This window comes from Chiloscyllium punctatum, chromosome 6 (genome assembly GCF_047496795.1).
Source record: "Chiloscyllium punctatum isolate Juve2018m chromosome 6, sChiPun1.3, whole genome shotgun sequence".
Classification (NCBI taxonomy): domain Eukaryota; kingdom Metazoa; phylum Chordata; class Chondrichthyes; order Orectolobiformes; family Hemiscylliidae; genus Chiloscyllium; species Chiloscyllium punctatum.
Window position 1 is genome coordinate 117855981 of NC_092744.1, and position 14442 is coordinate 117870422.

General features: G+C 44.0%; 1 long non-coding RNA gene across 1 annotated transcript; it reads left to right on the forward strand.

The window, feature by feature from the left end:
• Positions 1–297: 297 nt before the first annotated feature.
• Positions 298–13882, forward strand: LOC140478552 (uncharacterized). The gene is made up of 4 exons (XR_011960810.1): positions 298–369; positions 896–1011; positions 3231–3354; positions 13667–13882. It is a non-coding gene; the product is annotated as an uncharacterized lncRNA (long non-coding RNA).
• The last annotated feature ends 560 nt before the right edge of the window (positions 13883–14442 follow it).

Genomic DNA, 14442 nt, shown 5'->3' on the forward strand with positions numbered 1-14442 from the left:
ATGTCACCTGCAGAAAAATCCAGGGATTCAAGTCGACTGCTGTTTGTTTCAAAGCTCACCTGAGGGTGAAGCTGTTATAAAGCTATCGCCGAGGACACTGCAGCACCCGGGTAATGGATTCTGAAGAAGATGCACACAAGACTGTAATGGTTCACTCTGCATCTGCGTCCACATCTCCTGCCACATTTGCTGACCTCCTCCAGCACTGTGATTGACACTCAGATTATCTGCATCTGCTTGTGTCATCCTCAGGCCCCGCCCTGCACTGTGACGTAACGGACAGTCTGCGCATGCATCCAGATCCCTGGTCAAGATGGCGGTTGTTTAGCTCGGAGCTGCGATGCATTTAACCGCAAGTTATTTTTCCAGGTGCTCGCTTCTCGCTGTACTGTTTTATAACCGGTGTCCAGCTCCTGCCGCCTTACCGTGTGGAAAAATGCGTCTCTCCCCATTTATAACGTAGATAAAGTCGGTACTGCCAATGTGCTGCCCTCGCCTGTCATCACATAGTGGGCTTTCACCATCGCGGGGCACGCTGGGTAGCTATAGCCACCAATGAATCCAGTTATTACAGAAGATTGATTCTGTTCATGATTTTTTTTCTCTGTATTCCTACCTTTGTTTTCCAAATAATCTTTGGAAGAACAAAATTGGCGGTTAGAAAAATATCTTAAAGTGGAATGCATCTATCAAATCTCTCAATCGTCTCTACCACATAACCTTGTCATTAAAGTACGAGATCTCTCAAATCATTTTGTAAATTCCAGTCCTAAGTTAATGGTGGAAGATTTTGGAAACGCCGTTAACAGGTGGATGTTTACCACTCAAACCAAGAGATATATTTGTTTATTCTGAATGTGGCTCAACATGTGTCTTTTGTCATCTCATTTTGCAGAGAAATGGAAGTAATGAAAACTGAAGAGTTTCTCTGATTCCAGTTCTGTCCTATCTTCTCAGCTACAGGGCCCAGCCAGAGAGTTTACATTGAAGGACAATGAAATTGGTTCAGAGGTGAATATTATTGAGCATTCATCTATAATTCAATACTGAACCTGCTCTGCTGTGGTTCATTGGTCAGCCCCTGGTGTGGTCCCTTTACTGTGGATCAGAATCCATGACCATCCATTGCTCTGTTTCATCCCTGTCCACCATGACAATATCTTTTCCATTGTCCAACCTGCACCACCTTTAATAATGTGGATTTTAATCCGTTGTGATAGTTTATTATTATTCCTTCCAGTCATGTTCAAATGAGTGTTGCATCACTGCATGTCCCTAAGCTATGTGCTGTTAATTTATTCCACTCGTTTATGTGGCCTCCCTCACAAACATCCCTCAGACTTCCCTATGCTCCTTTTATTCTTCATGCTCCCTCTTACACACTGTATTCCCTTCCCTGTTCTTACCACCCCACCTCCCCTTCCCTGTTCTTACCAATCCACCTCCCCCACAACCCCTTTCATTTCTCTTTCATGCCTGAGACGCCGGAGTCTTTTCTCAGTCAAGATCCTTCATTGATGCATAATTTTAAAAGAGTTACATAGAACATGGAACAATACAGCACAGGAATGGGCCCACTACGATGTGTTGAACATGCCGCCTAAAACCCTTTGTGCAGTCAGACTGAAACCAAACAGTGTGTGAGCCTGACAGTAAGTCAGGAAGATGCTGGAATGTATTATAAAGGACATGACAATAAATGATAACCGGACGCTGAGAAACAATGGGAAAAATATGGTTTTGTAGATGCAGAATATTTTTAAATCTGTTGTATTTTATATTTTGGTATGAGCATAAGTGGCAGAATAGATAGGGGTGTGGGAGGCTGTGGGTGGGTGGGGATATTTAAAATCTCAGAGGCATTTTGACAAGTTTCAACAGGGGCTAAAGTATAGCAAGGGAGAGGAAAGAGCCATTGAAAGGTCAAAGTGGCCGTTTATGTAGAATCACATTTGATGGGGGAGATCTGAAAAAAAAGGTGTTAGGATTTACTGTGGGGAATCCAGGAGACAACAGCACAAGGAGCGCACTGTCAGCCCAAAGCCCCACCCACCCCCATCACATGGCCAACTTCTGCCCCAAGTATAACAGAATCTGTGGAAGGCCATATCCATCTGTACAGCCACCTACAGACTCCCCCTGAGCGTGGGAGATAGTCAGCCTCCTCTGTGACCCATCAACAATGTAATGATGAGAGAGGAAAGTTGAATTCCCTCACTGTTATCCCAATGCCTTTATCACAAATTCAAATAATTCCCTGTTAAGCCAGTGTCTCACAATATATTGCTGTAAAGGAACCTTAACACTGCTGTTCCACTTCTGTGTTCTGACCCTTATTACCCAGAATTTGGTCTACGACTGATTGATAATCTAAAGCCACATATTCTCTTGATCATCCCATTGTTATCCCTAACGATGAGAGACACCCATCCTTCTTCCCATTCTGCCTGACTTTCCACAATGTTATGCAGCTGTGAATATTAATGCCCCACCTTCTTCTTCACCCTGTGACCATGTCTCCCTGATGGTGATTGGATAGAAATCACAAGTCACACGTGCATATCCCTTATTGCAAATACTTCTTTCATCCATATTTAGAAACAATAATTTATTTTTATCACAATTTCCTGTCACAAACATATCTGCTGATGTACATTTTAGTTGAACTCACTTCGTTCCTGTTTCTTTCTAGTTCTCCTCAGCCACGTCCCCATGTTTCAATATTTTAACCTTTCCCCATGGAATTGGGATTTCCTTCCAGCAGAGCCCTGTATCTCCACATGTGTCAGTTTAAAGCACTCAGCATAATCCTGATCATATAATTGACCAGGGCACTGGTTCGACCACTGTATCATCCCAGTAAAGTAGCTGACTTCTCCCTGAGAACTGGTAGCCATTCCCACTTTATCAGACCCACTTCTTCTGACATCATTGTTTGATTCTGAAAACCTGCTAAACCTGCTGCACCCTGGTGATATCACTCAGTCTCTCACTGTGGTATCCTTCACTGTGTGGGTCCAATTGCTGCCTCTGTCAACGCCTCCACTCCTGCAACCGGTCTGAGATTCTGAGCCAACAGAATTCTCCACTCCAGAGAGACGCAGCAGCTCAGGCCAAGGATGGAGACTGGGATTTTCCAGGTCTCTGTTGGACTCAGTGCTACTCGATATGAGTCATCCTCAATGCCTCATTCTAATTTCGCATTCTGTCTGTTTCTCTCTCTCCTGTAGGTAATCAGGATAATCCTGACTTAGCCGAATTCCTAATTCTCGTCCATTACCACATTGAAGACAATTAGACAGCCAGAAAGAGATGGAGAGTGTGATCTAGAGCCTTCAGTAAATCCTGCACCCGGTAAGATCACTCACAGTAAACAGCACAGGGAGGAGTTAGTGGCCTTCTGTATTCAGACCCGGAAGACAGGACATAGATACAGTGCTGGGCAAGGAACATCAACGTTCTAGGCTTCATTCTCACCATCTTGTGAGCGTCCTGCTCTCACCTCTGCTGCACTCTTCCTCACTGAGACAACACAGAGATCCCAGGCATCAATCCTGCCCATGCTGTATTAGTGATCTCTGTATTTCCCTCCAGTCCCAATGACCATCTCTCTGTTTGGTATCTCCTCTAATCTACACAATGCTCTCTGTCTCTGTCAGGTACTCCAATCCCTAACATCCTAATCCCTCCATTTTTCCAGTCAATACTAAATTCTTTCATCCCTGTAAACGCTGACAGTGCTGCTTATCCCTGAAAACTCCTCCTACCAACACCACCCTACATGTCAAAGTATTTGTCTTGAACCTCGTCGTCTTTCCCTATCTATACAAACTTCTCCAGCTCCTACAATCCTTCCTCAGCTGAAAAGATTGTATTCTCCTTATCCTTCTCCAATTCTTCGAACATAATCAATGTAAATTTCACCCTCAACAACCCCCACTCCCACCAACCCTCCTGACAACGGAACCTCTTTCAGTTTGTGCAATCGTCCCCATCTGTGTAACTGTCTCCAACCCAGCAACTTGGCATTCTCCATTGTTTTCCTGTCTACGTCGCCTCCAGAGCCTAGAAGTCCACTTACATCTTTAAACATCATCAGTCACTACAGTCTTCCATATCTCTGTTAGTATATGCAATACTCTTCTCCCTGAAACACCCTGAAACTCCCAGACCACTATAGACCAGTGAGTCTGAGGCCAGTGGTGGGCAAGTTGTTGGAGGGAACTCTGAGGGATAGGTTGTAAATGTATTTGGAAAGATAAGGACTGATTCGAAATAGTCAACATGGATTTGTGCGTGGGAAATCATGTCTCACAAACTTAATTGAGTTTTTTGAGGAAGTAACAAAGAGGATTGATGAGGGCAGAGCGGTTGATGTGATCTACATAGATTTCAGTAAGGCGTTTGACAAGGTTCCCCATGGTAGTTTGATGATCAAAATTAAATCTCATGGAATACAAGGAGAACTAGCCACTGGATACAGAGCTTGCTCAAAGGTAGAAGACAGAGGGTGATAGTAGAGGGTAGTTTTTCATTCTGGAGGCCTATGACCAGTGGAGTGCCACAAGAATCGGTGTTGGGTCCTCTACTTTTTGTCATTTACATAAATGATTGGGATGCAAGCATCAGAAATACAGTTAGTAAGTTTGCAGATGACACCAAATTGGAGGTGTAGTGGACAGCGAAGAAGGTTACCTCAGATTACAACAGGATCTTGACCAGAAGGGCCAGTGGGCAGAAAAGTGGCAGATGGAGTTTAATTCAGATAAATGCGAGATGCTGCATTTTAGAAAGCAAATCTTAGCAGGACGTATACACATAATGGTAAGTTCCTATGGAGAGTTGCTGAACAAAGAGACCTTGGAATGCAGGTTTATTGTACCTTGAAAGTGGAGTCGCAGGTAGATAGGATAGTGAAGAAGGCGTTTGGTATGCGTTTGTTTATTGGTCAGAGTATTGAGTACAAAGGTTGGGAAGTCATGTTGTGTACAGGACATTGGTTAGGCCACTGTTGGAATATTGAGTGCAATTCTGGTCTCCTTCCTATTGGAAACATGTTGTGAAACTTGAAAGGTTGAGAAATGATTAACAAGGATGTTTCCAGGGTTTGATTATTTGAGCTACAGGGAGAGGCTGAACAGGATGGGGCTGTTTTCCTTGGAGCGTCGGAGGCTGAGGGGTGACCTTATAGAGGTTTAAAAAATTATGAGGGGCATGGATAGGATAAATAGACAAAGTATTTTCCCTGGAATCGGAAATTTCAGAAGTAGAGACCATAGGTTTATGGTGAGAGGAAAGTGAAAAAAGAGACTGAAGGAGCAACTTTTTCACAAAGAGTATGGAATGAGTTGCCAGAGGAAGTGGTGGAGGGTGGTACAATTGCAACATGTAAGAGGTATTTGAATGGGTATATGAATTGGAGGTGTTTGGAGGGATATGGGCCAGTTGCTGGCAGATCGGACAAGATTGGGTTGGGGTATCTATTCATCATGAACGTGTTGGACCGAAGGGTTGTTTCCATTCTGTACATCTCTATGACTCTATGACTATGCCTCTATAACCCTCTGTCTGTGCCTATCAGTCTGCCTGCTTTTAACCTATATCCATCCCTATACGTAACTCCAGAATCTAACCCAGCTCCCTCTCTCTCTGTAAATTCCTCCAATCTCCAAACCCCTTTGGCCCACTGAAGTTCTTGACCAGATGTATCTCTGTTTAACTCGAACATCCTCGATCCCCTGTAAGCCTTCATATCTCTATAACCTCTATCCATCTGTTCAACTCCCCACTACTGAGGAATGACTCCCCGCATTCGCCAAAAAGCAACAGATTTGATCGAACTGACATTCCGGAGATGTTGCTGCAGAATGGCCATTGCAGGGAAGTGAATACTGAAGGGTTTTGTGGGATCGAGCCAGGCTAGGCAAGAAACCAACACGTTGTGAAGAAAGGATGAGGTGAACGCAGTAATGAGACATTCATGGTGGAGTGAAGATCAAAATTTGGAGTCTTTTTTGAGTGGAGCTGAGAATAAGCAAGCAGCAGCAGCCCTGAGCAGAAATTCTTTTATAGAACCAACCAGTGATGGTAATGTCAATATGGTTACAGTCAGGATACTGAATGTACTTGTAGCAAGGGCAGTACAGTAAATATGTGTGACAGTGGTCTCCATCCCGACTGGATAACTAATGAGTTTCAGGGCTGTAATGGATGGAATCCTGGATTGTATACGAGGTGTTTCTCTAGAACATCACACCAAGGATCCATCAACAAAATTGTCTTTTGTCGATCAAATGCTGTGTAGTAATAAATATCTAGTAATCCCATTATAAAGGTGTTTTGTGAGCCGAGCCCCACAATGTTATGCAGGACATATTCAGTTTGAGTTCCCACCATGAGATGGAGGAGCAAAATTAGGCATTTGGCCCATTGAGTATGCTCTGTCTTTCAGTCAGTTCATGGTTGATCTGATGATTCTCCACTCTATTTACCTGCCTTTGCCACAAAATCCTTGTTTCCCTGATTCATTAAAAGCTGCCCAAGTCTGTTGTAAATATTCTTAATAACCCAACCTCGACAGCTCCCTGCAGTCAGGAATTCCCACAGAGTCACTACCCTCTGAATGAAGACATTCCTCCTCATCTCCATCTTAAATGGGTGAGCCCTTACTGTGATTTTCTGCCCACTGGTGACAGATTCTCACACCGTTGAAACAAAAGGAAATGACAAAGATAATTATTGCAGATGACATGAAAATTGGTGGAGTTGGGGTTAATGAGCAAAGATAAATAAAGTAGCAGGAGGTTACAGATCAGTTGCAAAGATGTGCAGAGAAATGGCAAATAGAGTTTAAGCTGGATAAGTCTGACGTCATGTCAAATTCAAGAAGAAAGTTCGCATCCTGCGGTACATTGATATACAGAAGGATCTTGATGCAAGTTAGTAACTCCCTGAAAATGGCAACAGAAGTGTTTCCGATGGGAAAGAAAGCAAATGGAACACTGGCCTTCATTGGTCACAACGTTGGGTATAGTGGTTTGCATCTGATGTTGTAATTGTACAAAACTTCTACTTGACCACATTTGGAATACTGTGTGCAGTTCTCATTTCCACACAATGGGAAGGTTGTGGAGGCTTTGGAGAGGGGACAAAAGGGGTTTATCAGTACGTTGCCTGTGTTTGGTTTTTGAAAGGAATGTTAGGTATAAGAGGAAATTAAACAAAGTTGGATTGTTTAGTATCAGAAGCTGACAGGCGACCAGGTACAGGAAAATAAAATTAGGATGGGGCAGATCATGTGGATAGTCGGAATCTCTTTTTCAATGTGTATGTTTCAAATCGTAGAGCACATAGATTTAAGGTGAGAAAGAGGAAGTTTAAACGACATGTGCGAGGCACGTGTTTCTAATGTAGAAAATGGAAGTGACTGAGGGAGGTCGGAGAAGCAGAAATATGAGCAAACCATTGAAGTGGCATTTCGACAGAAACATGAACAGGCAGAGAATAGAGGGATATGGACCATGTGCAGGTAGATGGGACTAGATTAGAATAGCATCACGGACAGCGCAGCCATGGTGGGCCGAAGGACCTATTACTGTGCTGGACTTTTTCTGTTTTCTAACTTCCCAACATCTAACATGTCAAAGGCCCCCAGAAACTTGAATGTTTCATTCAATTTCTCTCTCATGTTTTCTGAACGTCAATGGGTTCAACCTCTGTCTACTCCACCTCTTCCCATTAGAAAATCCCTCCATTCACAGGATCAGCCGAGTAACTCTTCTCTGGCATGCCTCCAATGTGACAATAACGTTCCTTAGGTCACTCAGACTGCTCATAATATTCCAGGTGTAGTCTGATTGCACCTTACTCTAGATTCCCCTATTTATAGACTCCATTCCCTTTGTAAGAAATGCCAGCATTTGATTTGCCTTCTCTATTACCTGATGACCCTGGAAGCTACATTTTTCAGATTGATAAGCAAGAACTCCCACAACCCTTTCTGCTGTCAGTCTGAAACCAAGTAGTGTTAGCCTGACAGTAAGTCAGGAGCTGAAATGTGTTAGACAGGATATGTCAATAAACAATAACTGGACCCTTAGAAACGCATTTTATACAAGAGAATTAGTTATTGAGCCTGTTGGATTTTATTTGTTGGTGTGGATATAAATGGCAGAGTAGATATTGGTGTTGGAGATGTGTGGTGGTACGGAGGTTATGGATTATTTGAATTTTCAGAAGCCTTTGCACAAGTTTCAAGAAGGGCTAAAGAGTAACCTGGTAGAGAATAGAGCCCGTTAAAGATCAATGAAGTCACCTATGTGTGGAACCAGAGGAGATGGGTGAGATATTAGACAAAATAGTGTAGTCAGAATTTACTGTGGAGAAAGACACGGAAGCTCAGGAACTTGGGGAAATAAATAGGGATGTCTTGGAAAAAATGCTCAACAGAAAAGAGAAAGTGCTGGAGTCTTAAAACAAATAAAGGTAGATCAATCCTCCGTAGCTCATTAGGTTGATCCTACAATATTGTGGAAGCTAGGGAAGAGATTGCAGTATCCCTAACAGAGGTATTTACATTATCAACAGACACAGTGAGGTGTCAGAAGACTGGAGGGTGGCTAATGCTGTTCCATCACTTCAGGCTGCAGGGGAAAGCCAGGAAATTACAGCCCAGTGATGGGTACGTTGTTGTTCTGAGAGAAAGGAGCTAAGTATATTCGGAAGGGCAAGGGCTGGTGAGAGATAGTCAGCATGGCTTTGTGAGTGGATAACAGTGTTTCACAAACCAGATGGACTCTTCGAGGAGGTGGAGACAGTGAGGTCTGCAGATACTGGAGATCAGACTTGACAGGGTGTTGCTGGAAAAGCACAGCAGGTCAGGCAGCATCCGAGGAGCAGGAAAATCAACATTTCAGGCCGGAGCCCTTCTTCAGGAATGAGGAGGTGGCCAAGAGATAGATGAATGTAGAGCGGATAATTTTGTCCACATGTACTTCAGCAAGGCATTTGACAAGTTTCCAAGGGATGTAGAACGTCTAGTCAAGAGGAAGAAGGAAGCTGACTTACGGTTGAGAAAGCAAGAATCAAATTGACCTCGAGTGGGTAACATGGGGCAGCACAGTGTCTCCGTGGTTAACACTGCTGCATCATAGCACCAGGAACCTGATTTTAATTCCAGCCCCTGGCGATTGCATGTGGAGTTTGCACGTTCTCGCATTGTATGCGTATGTTTCCTCCCGGTGTTCCGCTTCCACCGACCGCCCGAAGATGTGCAGGTTAGGTGACTCAGCCATTCTAAATCACCCAGAGTGTTCAAGGATGGCATTTTAGTCAGGGAAAATGTTGAATCATATGGTGGGGGAAATGGGTATGGGTGGGATACTCTTTGGAAGGTTGGTATGGAGTTGTTGGGCCAAATCGCCTGTTTCCACACTGTAGGGATTCTCTGAAGCTACCAGGAAGGAACTGAAGAATGTACTTAGGACAGGTTGAAGGGGCCTGAAAAAGCGTTCTTGGAAAGGATTAAGGAAAACAGTAAGGCATTCTCCACTTACATGCGGAACAAGAGGATGGCCAGAGTGAGGGTAGGGCTGATTACGGATAGTGGAGGGAACTTGTGTCTGGAGTTGGCGGAGGTAGGGGAGGTCCTTAATAAATGATATGCATCAGTATTTACTACTGAGATTGACCTGGTCATTTGTGAGGACAGCATGAAAAGGACTGACACATGTTTACAGGTTGATGTTAAGAAGGAGGATCAGCTGAGAATTTTGTAAAACATAAGAATAGATAAATCTGCTGCACCCGAAGGGATATATCCAAAGTTACTACAGGAAGCGAGGGAAGAGATTGCTGCGCCTTTGGCGATGACCTTTGCAGTCTCACTGCCCATTGGAGTCACACCAGATGATTGGAGGGTGGCAAATTTTATTCCCTTGTTCGGGATAGGTAATAGGGATAATCTTGTGTATTACAGACCTGTTAGTCTTATGTCTGTGGTGTGCAGATTATTGAGGAGGTCTCTAAGAGACATGATTTATGATTCATAGTTTTATTAGAGATAATCAGCATAGCTTTGTAAGGGGCAGGTCATGCCTCAGAAATCTTATTGAATCCTTCGAGAATGTGACACAACACGTTTATGGCTCATTCAGAAATTACAGAAGCATGGGGTACAGGGAAACCTGTCTGTCTGGATACAGAATTCCTGGATCACAGAAGTCAGAGGGTGATGAAAGATGGAAAACATTCATCCTGGATCTCGATGACCAGTGGTGTTCTGCAGGGATCCGTTCCAGGAACTCTGCTGTTTGTGATTTTTATAAATGACTTGGATTTGGGTATGGAAGAGTGAGTTAGTAAGTTTTCCAAAATCACGAAGGTTGGTGGAGTGGTGGATAGTGTGGAGGTCTGTTGTAGATTGCAACGGGACATTGACAGGATGCAGAGCTGGGCTAAGAAGTGGCATATGGGGTTCAGCCTGGAAAAATGTGAAGTGATTCTTTTTGGAAGGTCAAATTTGATTTTAGATTACAGAGTTAAAGGCGGGAACCTTGACAATGTGGAGCAACAGTGGGATCTTGGGTTCCATGTCCATAGATCCCTCAAAGTTTCCACCCAAGCTAATAGGGTTATTAAGAAAAAATATGTTGTGTTAACTTTCATCAGCAAGGGGATTCCCTGGTTAGACCCCACTTGGGTTATTGTGCTCAGGTCAGGTTCCATCATTACAGGAAGGATGTGGAATATTTAGAGATGGTAAAGAGGAGATTTACCAGGACGCTGCCTGTATATGAGAGCATGTCTTCTGAACAAAGGTTGAGAGAGATAAGGCTTTTCTCATTGGTGTGAAGAGGGGTGAGGGGCAACTTGGTCCAGGTGAACAAGATGGTGTGAGGTGTAGGCAGTGCGAGACTTTTTTTTTCACATGGCATAAATGGCTATTAGTAGGGGGAATAATTTTAAAGTGATTGGAGGATGGTTAAGGGGAGATGTCAGAGGTAGATTTTTTACATAGAGTGGCGGGTGGGTGGAATGCACTGCCAGCTGTGGTAGTAAAATTAGATACATTAGGTCCATTTAGTATACTCTTGGATAGGCACATGGATGATTGTAAAATGAAGGGTACATAGTTAGTTTGATCTTACAGTTGGATAAATGATTGGCATGGCATCATGACCGAAAAGTCTTGTGCTTGTACTGTTCTGTGTTCTACCTTCCATGTGGTAAGCTCAGATCAATGCAAGAGGATATGGCGTTCAGGAGGAGCTAGTCAACTGGATACAAAATTGGCTTGATGGTAGGAGACATGTTGTTTTTCTGACTGGAGGCATGTGACCAGTGGTGTAGTGGGTCCACTGATGTTTGTCATTTGGATAAATGGTTTGGATGGGAATATTGGATTCGTGGTAAGTAAGCTTCTTGGGTGACACTGACATTGGTGGTAAAGTGGGCAGTGAAGAAGGTTATCTGTGATAAAACAGAATGAACAGTACTGCTGGGATAGTGGGCTGAAGAATAGCAGATGGATTTTAATTAGATAAATGTGATGTGTTCCATTTTCGTGAAACAAACCAGAGTGGGAATTGTACATTTAATTTTCGGGCCCTGGGTTGTGTGTTCAATCAGTGACCCTTGGATGCAGGCACACAGTTTTTTGAAAGTGGTGTCACAGGTAGACAGACTGGTGAAGCAGGCGTTTGGGATGATTACGTTCATTGGGCAGAGCATTGAGAGTAGGAGTTGGGATGTCATGTTGTGGATCCGTTGCTCCCGATGCAGTCTCCTCTATATTGGGGAGACTGGACACCTCCTAGCAGAGCGCTTTAGAGAACATCTCTGGTACAACCGCACCAATCAACCACACCGCCCTGTGGCCCAACACTTCAACTCACCCTCCCACACTGCCGATAACATGGAGATCCTGGGCCTCCTTCACCGCCGCTCCCTCACCACCAGACGCCTGGAGAAAGAACGCCTCATCTTCTGCCTCGGAACACTTCAACCCCAGGGCATCAATGTCGACTTCAGCAGTTTCCTCATTTCCCCTTCCCCACTTCACCCCAGTTCCAAACTTCCAGTTTAGCACTGTCTCCATGACTTGTCCTACCTGTCTATCTTCTTTTCCACCTATCCACTCCACCCTCCCTCCCGACCTTCATCTCCACCCCCACTCATCTATTGTACTCTATGCTACATTCTCTCCACCCCTACCCTCCTCTCACTTATCTTTCCACCCTTAGGCTCTCTGCCTGTAGTCCTGATGAAAGACTTTTGCCCGAAACGTCGGTTTTACTGCTCGTCGGATGCTACCCGAACTGCTGTGAATTTCCAGCACCACTCTAATGTAGACTCTGTTTTCCAGCATCTGCAGTCTTTGTTTTTACTTAAGACATTGGTGAGGCCACTCTAAAAGCATTGTCGATCAGTCGGATGAATTCATTGAGTTCACTTACCCCCTTTAAGGAAGGGCATCTGACATTCTAACCTGGTCTGACCTGCATGTGACTCCAGACCCAGAGCAATATGGCTAACTCTGAGCTACCCTGTGGGCAATTATCAGTTGGGGCAAAGAATGCTGGTCGAGGTAGTGATACCCACATCCCACGAATGAAAAAATAAAAATACATATGTCCCTTCCTTGGGAATGCTGCCTGGGATCTTTCTGTTCTCTGTTCTCCCTCCAACATTGTATCTATGGCATCTTTCGTGGTCCGATGTCTTCAATAATTTGTAACTCCTATAAACGTTCCTGTCCCTGTGACCTCCTCCATTCCCTATTGTCCATCCATGTTTTTGAAATCTACTGCATTCCAGACTAAGATCCCGATATCTGTAACTTGCTTCAGTCTGTACAAGATGCCTTATCTCAGTCGTCTCCTCCTCCAATGAGAGAACCAAACAGAACTGAATCAGAACCTTTAGTTTGATTCAACTAGTCCATGCTGACCAGTGTCCCTGAAAGAGTTGCTTTTGCCTGCATTTAACCATATCCCTTCAAACCTTCTTCTCTCCATGTACGTGCCCAAGTATCTTTCACGTGTTTTCATGTACTTTTCTCTGCCATTTCCCCGGCTGTTCACTCAATATGTGCATCATCTTCTGAGTAAGAAATGTTCTCCTCCAGTCCCTTTTAACTCTTTCCTCTGCACCCCTCACACACACCCCTCCCCCCACATTTATGCCCTTTAGCTATGGACTCCCCTACCCTGGGGTAAAGATCTTGGCAATTCACCTTATGCATACCGCTCATGATTTTATAAACCTTCAACAGGTCACCCCTTAGCTACCTAAACCCAATGGAAATATGAAGGATAATGATTCAAATATCTCTGCCGTGGTAGAGATACAATGTGCTGGGATACACTTGTTCCGGACCTGGGTTTTTATCTAACTTTGAGTTTTAAGACCTCTAGCACCACCTCTTCTGTAATGGGAAATCTTTTCAAGACATCACTGTTTCTTTCCCTTTTTTTCCTAGTATTTATCAACAATATACTTTGACATGAAATATTCATTTTGGATCTCACCCATTTCCTGTGGTTCCACATGAGGGGGCCTATTGTCTCTCCAATTGCTTTCTTGTACTTGTGTGCTGTAGGATCACTTTGGATTTTCCTTACCCTTTTCTGAGAATCTATCTCTTTCCCCCTGTTTTGTTTTCCAGCTTACCTAGCCTCTCCATGTATGTCACACCCTCCAGAAGCAGTAACGTCTTTGTCAATCTTTGCTCTGTGCACAGTTTCAGAAAATGCTTCCGAAATCAGGATGGTCAGAATTCTACACAGTACTCCAACTGAGGGACCCAGCAATGTCTTGTACAGCCGTATCATGATGGACCAACTCAGGTATTCAATGCTCTGACCCATGAGGACAAGTGAGCCGAATGCTGCATTCACCACCCTTTCCACCTGTGATAGCACTTCCAAGGAACAATGTAACTGTATCCCCTGGTCTTTCTCTGTTTGACAACACTGCCCAGGACCCAACAATTAACTGTGTTAGTCCTCCCTGGTTTGACTTAGCTGAATCCAACACCTGAATTAAATGCCATCTTTTACTCCTTGTTCCACTGTCCCTGTTATTCAAGAGCCCCTTTGATAACTGTATTCCCTGCCCACAAAACACGGATGTTATTATCCACAAACCTACTAACGATGACTCCTATATTCTGTCTGTCTTCTTGGTCACCTCTTCAGCAAATTCAGTTCATTTGTGAGACATGACGTCCTATGCACAAAGCTGTGCTGACTATCCGTAATCAATCCTTACTTTCTGAAATGCATGTAACTCCTGTCCCGTGGAATCACTTCCAACAACATTCGCAACACTGACATCGATCGAATTGGTCTTTAGGTCCCTGCCTTTCCCTTGCTGCCTTTCTTAAATACTGGCACAACATTAGCTACCCTCCAGGCTCCCAGCCTATCACCTGTGGCTGTC